The following is a 7406-nucleotide window of genomic DNA, read 5'->3' on the forward strand; positions in this document are numbered from 1 at the left end:
AGGGTGAGGGGCGTGATAGGTGGTAGCGACCCGACGCCGCGCGGCACGGCGAGTTTCTGGGGCGCCGGCTTCGGTGCTCAGAACTCCGGGGAGTGAGCAACGCCGCGGGGCGATAAACAGCAGGGCTGCCGGCCCGCCCGCTGACGTCAGGGGAAACTGACACAGATTTAAAGGGCCAGGCTTCTGTTTGGGTCTTAAAGGGGACGCCGCTTTCCAGCTGGAGGCCTTCTCCCACTCCTATCCTGTAACCGGCTCCTCTTTCATTATTCCGACCTTCTCTGGAAGCTCACTTTGGATTAGATGGATGTTTCCGTGAAGGATCTCCAAGTGTTGGATTCTTGTTGACAAATTCTCTTTTTCACACGTAAGGGTCACCCTCACCCCCACCACCACTGCCATTACCACTAACATCCTCCACCCCTGGGACGTTTTTTTTTCTCCCAATTATCTTAAGAAAAGAAAAATTTCTAAGAACTAGGAAACTGCCCGTGGAGGGGAAGCCGAGACAGAAATGCCCGAGGAACCCTGTGTGCTCCCGCCTCCCACTGCAGCGGCCACACAGCTTCAAGGATGCCTTCAAGCTCGAAGGGCTGTTTCTCTTCTTCTCTGCTGGGGCAGCTACAAAGCTCGTTGAAAGAAACTTCTACAAAATAGTTTGGCACCACGTCTCAATGAGCTTAAAGAGCTTTACACTCTTTGACCAAATAATTCCACTTCTGGGATGCTATCCTAAGGAAGTAAGAAATACAGATTAAAAAAAAGTGTGGGCAAATATCCTTATCACTGTGATCCTTATAATACAAAGCTTAAAGGAAACAACTTAAATGTCCATAATGAGGGAGTGCTTAAATGTACTATTATCATGAAGCCATTGAAAGTGATGCTTAAGACATTTAGGGACATGCAAGCAGAGAATTCAGGTTATGACACTATATAAACAGTATGTTTTCCAAATACATAGACATGCATAGAAAAACGTTGAAAACTGCATAAAATTTAGCAATGATTACCCTTGAATTACAGGTGGCTTTTTAAATAACATGTATCGGGCTTCCCTGGTGGCGCAGTGGTTAAGAATCTGCCTGCCAATGCAGGGGACACGGGGTCCGGGAAGATCCCACGTGCCGCGGAGCAACTAAGCCCCTGCACCACAACTACTGAGGCCACGCACCACGACTACTGAAGGCCGCGCCTAGAGGCCATACAGCGAAGCCACCACAGTGAGAAGCCCATACACCACAACAAAGAGTAGCTCCCGCTGGCCCCAATTAAAGAAAGCCTGCGTGCAGCAACGAAGACCCAATGCAGTAAAAAATAAATAAATAAAAATAAATGTAAATAAATAACAGGTATCATATCATTTTCCTCTAATTCCAAAAGTATAGACAAGTTCAGGAAAGAAAGAAAGAAAAAAAGAAAGATCACTGGTTGGATGGTCTTTACATTTATTTAATATATTTTTAAAATTTATAAATTTTCTACAATGTACACAAATTCTAAGAACATACCTAAGACAAATTAGATATGTTTAAAGGGAAAGAAAGGCCACCTCTGAAGTTGTCAGATACCCTGATGAAGCCACCTAAGCCATTGACTTGTCAGGGTTCTCTTGCTTGCAAGATTCCAGCAGCCTCAGTCCCTGCCCCTGCCTTACTACCTGGGCATTGTTCCAGTCAGGACTATTTTAGCTTATGACGTGTTATAAATATGTATTCATTCCTGCAATAAATATTTAATGGGCACCTACTATGTACCAGGTACTGTTCTAGTTATACTGGGCAAAGAGTGAGGGAGAGAATTAGACCTAGCCCCTGCCCAGGCATTCGTACGTGAGGATGAAGAACAAAAGCAAGCTGCAGGGGCTAGAGAACTCTAGAACCTTAGCAGACTCCTGGGCCAACCCCTCATTTTACAGATAGGCAGAGCGAAGCCCAGAAAAAGTCAGCTCATGAGTAGTTCACTAAAGTCCCCTGTGCCTTGGTCCAGTACTCTATCCCACATATCTATACAAACCTGAATCGGAATCAGAGGACCCTCAGGATTACAAGAGGTATCTTCACAATGAGCCCTCCACGCAGTCAGCAACCCAGTGTGGAGAGTCAATGTAGATTTCCACATTCCAACTGGACTTCACTTTTTCCCTCATCACAAACCTCCCGGTAAATCTGGAACTCTTAAGAAATACTGCCACCCTGAGCTTGAGCTCTCCACTGAGGCTGATGTGATTTAACTGGTCTACCCTGTCTGTGCCAGGAGCTTTCCCGGGTTCTGTGGGGACCACAAGTTGAGGACCGGAGCATTTCTGCCATAGGCTGGTTGGTGCTGAGGCTGTACTGAATATTCCCAGGCTGGGCTTGGGGGTGGGGAGAAACATTCCAACTCTGCCTCAGGTTTGGGGGCAAAATGTGCCTCTAGGCCTGTTTAAAATGCTCATGGAGACCCTACTTGCAGTTTTTGAATCACAGTCTCTAGAGGTATAACCCAGGAATCTGCATTTTAGGAAGCACTCCAGAAGTTTGCTATACACAATAAATTTTGAGAACTACCGATCTGGGGCCAAACAACTGTGACGATCAATATTTCTGTTTGCTCCCTTTCTCCGGGCAACATCTTTTCCTTTTTCAAGGTCTCAAGGGCTTAACCTTGAGTGTTCAGACAGGGTGGGAGGGCAGCAGCCCTGTGTTTTCCCAGGGTTTCTCAGGTCTGCAGAACTTTCCTCAGCCCTGCTGCCCCACCCACGGTGGGTAGGAGGGTTGGGGGCCGGAGGGAGAGACAGCACAAGCCTGTTATGAATAGGCCCTTTCTGAGGTTTGGCAGCCCTGAGTGGAGTGAAGGCTTTTTTTGTTGGCTGCAGCAGTCAGCGTAAAAGAAGGGCAGGGCTTCCCTGGTGGTGCAGTGGTTGAGAGTCCGCCTGCCAATGCAGGGGACATGGGTTCGTGCCCTGGTCTGGGAAGATCCCACATGCCGCGGAGTGGCTAGGCCCGTGAGCCATGGCCGCTGAACCTGCGCATCTGAAGCCTGTGCTCCGCAACGGGAGAGGCCACAACAGTGAGAGGCCTGCGTACGGCAAAAAAAAAAAAGAAGGGCAGTGCTGGGTCTCAAAGCCAGACTTCTAAGTGCAAAGAGATGTCAAGTCCTGAGGGCAGGCCCCCTGGCCTTCTGCATAGGCCCAGCTACTGCATTCTCTGCCATGTTATATAAAAAGCCCAACCCCAGCCCTGGTGATGAAGGGGGCAGTGTTGGGTCACAAGGCCGGATGACTTCCTTTCATTTCCCTGTGGGCCATCCTTCTGATCCTGAATGCAGAAAGGACCTGGGCAATGGGACCATTCACCAGGCAGCTGACAAGGTTCACAGCTTTCCACGAGTCCAGCTCCATTTTGTGTCACAGGATTTTCAGAGTTTGGAGCAAGAAGACAGGAAGGAAGCTTCGGCTGGCTCAGGGGTATTGTTAAAATGACCTTAAGACTCACCAACAGCAGGATGGATTAGCTGAATCCGATCGAGTAATTTAGGAATCTGGGTGGTAGGTAGTGGCCGTGTCTGTAGGTGGGCGGCAGAATCAAAACAGACTTTAGAATTAACTAATGGTATAACTTTAACCCAGAAAAAAAGGTTGTAAAACCAGCCCCCCTGAAGGAAATGAACTTGAAGTTCCCTGTTTTCACTGTGACCGTAAAAAGGGCTCAGTGTATCTACTTGGAGATCAAATACAATTGTCCTGGGTATAGGCAGCTCCAGAAGCAAGAGAACAGCCCTTCTTCCCACCATGCAAGTTCTGTTCTTTCCCAGAGCTGCCCTCATGTCTGTTTATCTCTCCATCAAAGACTGTGAAAAGGGGGTGCACATCAGATTAGGAATCAGTTAAAGGTACAGTATTTACTCTGTCATTCTGGGGATAAGGTCTCATACCCATCCCATAGCTTCATGGTGTTGTGGAAAAAAGAAGGACTTTGATGATAGAAAGTTCTATGTTTACTTCCCTGTATTGTGCATCTTAGGCAAATTGCAGTTTCTGAGCCTTCAGGATCCACCTCTCATCTCCATTGTCCTCCTAAATGCCGCACACAGTGGAGCTGGGCTTGACTGAATTCATCATCCTGAATTATTGTCTAAAGAGTAGAAGGGGAGTCAAGGGAGAAGAGCTTTGACCAAGTGGCCAGGACTTTCTGCCAGAGACAGATCAGCCACTCTGCATTTCCTAAACCTTCGTTTTCACCATTCAGAAGGGGAAATGTGCACAGTGCGTTCAGGCATCCGGTTCCCTGTGGCCATGTGATGGAACCAACATCAGGGCTTTCCAGGAAATGAAGCTGGTCATCAGGTTGCTGAAAACAAGCAGATGAATAATTGATCAACTCAAATCCGTGTCTCCAAAGATCACTGATAAAACTGAGCCAGCCATCCTCCTATTTCAAGAAAGCTTGGGTCTCTGGCTAAGAAATCAGAAGATGCAACTGAAGAACATTTTACTCCTCTCTGACTGTATCTACAGATCACATACAGCTACCCAGTCCTTATTCCAAGTTGTTCTTATCAGAACAGGTCCCCTCTCTTTACACTCTGGCTCGGACACAGGCTACATCCTATAGCTGCTTCTGTTATTTCATTGGTTCCTAGAGTCTTCACAAAGGTGATTTTCTCATTCACGATATTTTTGTCCCTCTGAACCAGTCTAGATTTTTCTTCTAACTTCACTTTTCCTATAAAAACCATCTTTATTAATTCCATCTAGTTCTTTTTTATTTTTTATTGAAGTATACTTGTATTATATTGATGTACAATATTATATAAGTTACCGGTGTACAATATAGTGATTCACAATTTTTAAAGGTTATACTCCTTATAGTTATTATAAAATATTGGCTATATTCCCCATGTTGTACAATATATCCTTGTAGCTTATTTAACACATAATAGTTTGTACCTCTTTATCCCCTACTGCTATCTTGCCCCTCCCCCCTTCCTTCTCCCCACTGGTAACCTCTAGTTTGTTCTCTATATCTGTGAGTCTGCTTATTTTTTATTATATTCACTAGTTTGTTGTATTTTTTAGATTCTACATACAAGTGATATCCTACAGTATTTGTCTTTCTCTGTCTGATTTATTTCACTTAGCATAATACCCTCCATGTCCATCCATGTTGCTGAAAATTGTGAAATTTCATTCTTTTTTATGGCTGAGTAGTATCTCATTGTGTATATAATACCACATCTTCTTTATCCATTCATCTGTTGATGGACACTTAGGTTGCTTCCACGTCTTGGCAACTGAAGATAATGTTGCTATGAATATTGGAGTGCATGTATCTTTCATAATTCCATCTAGTTCTAATCAAACAATTCCAGAAAATGTCTCAATAATTTTTGTAATACGTATATACTGCATCTTTCTGGTTTTCACTGTTCTTAGGTAAATTTATCACTAGCTGGAATAATGTCTACTGTTTCTTACAAGCAGCAGCATAATACCATTGAAAGAACAGAAATTGAAGTCAAATGATTTGTATTCCGGTTTCAATTCTGACCGTTACTGGCTAGATGATCATGAAGAAATTACTCGATCTCCTATCCATTCATTCATTCATTCATTCATTTATTCAGTGCCTAGTGTGTACTAGTCACTAAGCTAGGTGCTGGGAACACAGAGATACTTAAAACACATTCTCTGTTCTTAAGGAATTCATATCTAGCAGTGTAGAAAAGTGATTAAGTGCAATGGTAAAAGATTTACACAGGGTATTATGGGAATTCAGAGATGAGAGACCTAGCACAGATGTGAGCTGAAAATAGGAGAAATCAGAAAACATTCCAGGACTCTCTGAAGGATTCTTAACAGATGAGTAGGAGCTAGCTTGGCAAAGGGGCAGGAGCATATTCCAGAGGGTCTCAACTTGGGGCAAAGGCAGAGACTCAGAGTTCAATGCTATTGGCATGAAGTTCAAAGTAAGAGGTGGGAGGATATAAACGAACTGAAGAGGGCCAGGTCATGGAGCACACTGGATGTTATATTTAATAGCTTGGACTATCAGTGGTTATCAAAGAGCATGCTGCAGTACACTGATGTGTCATTAATTTTTACAGGGGTGCTGTCAAAGCTCTATCAGTGTGTAAAATTTGTTTTTTTGATACATATTTTTGATGTGATTTGTTAAGATAAAATAAGCCAGCAAATAAGCAAGAGGCAAGAGGCATAGCATAAAATCAGGCCCAAGAAAGACTGTGTTTAGCAAAACAATTAAGTTATTTGCTTTGTGGCTATGTAAAAACATGTAGCTGAGTTAAGGTTTCACTCCTGCCTTGGCTGGAGAAGAGCAGGGATGGATTCTCCTGCTGGTTCCTTCCCCAAGTAGATGCTGGTGAGGGAGCTTCCCCTTCCACCACACTACCCTCTCTTCCACTTCTGGGCCACTGAAGAGGTTCACACAGCAGTCTGGAAACAATCAGCAAAGCCTCAGGCCCCAGGCTGCTTTCACTGCTGTCCTGTGATTTAAGGGGAACCTGTGACCAGCTCACAAGGCAATGCCTCTGGGGGGGTGGGTGGAGAGGAACTTGGTGTGATTAACTGGGGAGGGCGGGCAGGGGGAGGCAAGTAGAAAAACAAAAATACCTCAGTTTAGTTATCTCCAAATTTTATCCTTTTATAGGAGTAAATCATTTTAATCCAATAGCCTCACCATGGTGAGAAGTGATAAAGCGAATGTCGCAAAAACCACAGACACTTTTAGCTGCTTAGGAACATTTTATTGGCATATCAATCTGCTGTAATCATTGCTGGCGTGGTTGGTGGAGTTAGTCATCTGGATAGGCCCTAATGGGCCAGGTAAGTGACCCTTGTTCTGGTCACACAGCTCTAAAGAGGTTGTCCTTGGGGCAGATGTGTTAGCTTGGGGAGGCGGTGATAAAGAACTGCGTCCACATTGTCACTAGCAGCCACATTGTTATACTGAGACTGAGGCCATTCACCCAGGTCAGATGAGGTAGTCCACAGCACACATCCACAGAAACCCACCTGCAGAACTGTCTGGACTCATGTATGGAGTGGACTTCAAGGGAGGCAGCTGTGTTTTCTGAAGGTCTGACATGAACCCTCATTCAGTATTTCCATCTGCACTTGTGGCCCCCACCACCACCCCTCAGCATATGGAAGCTGACAACTCCTATTTTAATCATTCTGCCATTTATTACTGACTGTACTTACACTTTCCTGTTTTAGACTTCAAAATCTTATTTCACTTACCCAAGTATCCTCCTGTCAATCTGAACTTCCTGACATGCTAATACAGTTGCCAGTCTTTGAACCCCTTCACGCGTACCACCAAAAATTCTTGGCTCTATAAACACAATTTAAATTCTACTGCTGGTTTTAAAGTGGGAAACAAGATGGCCAGATAATGCGCTTTAAA

Source organism: Leucopleurus acutus (genome assembly GCF_964270905.1).
Source record: "Leucopleurus acutus genome assembly, chromosome: 8".
Taxonomy (NCBI): Eukaryota; Metazoa; Chordata; class Mammalia; order Artiodactyla; family Delphinidae; genus Leucopleurus; species Leucopleurus acutus.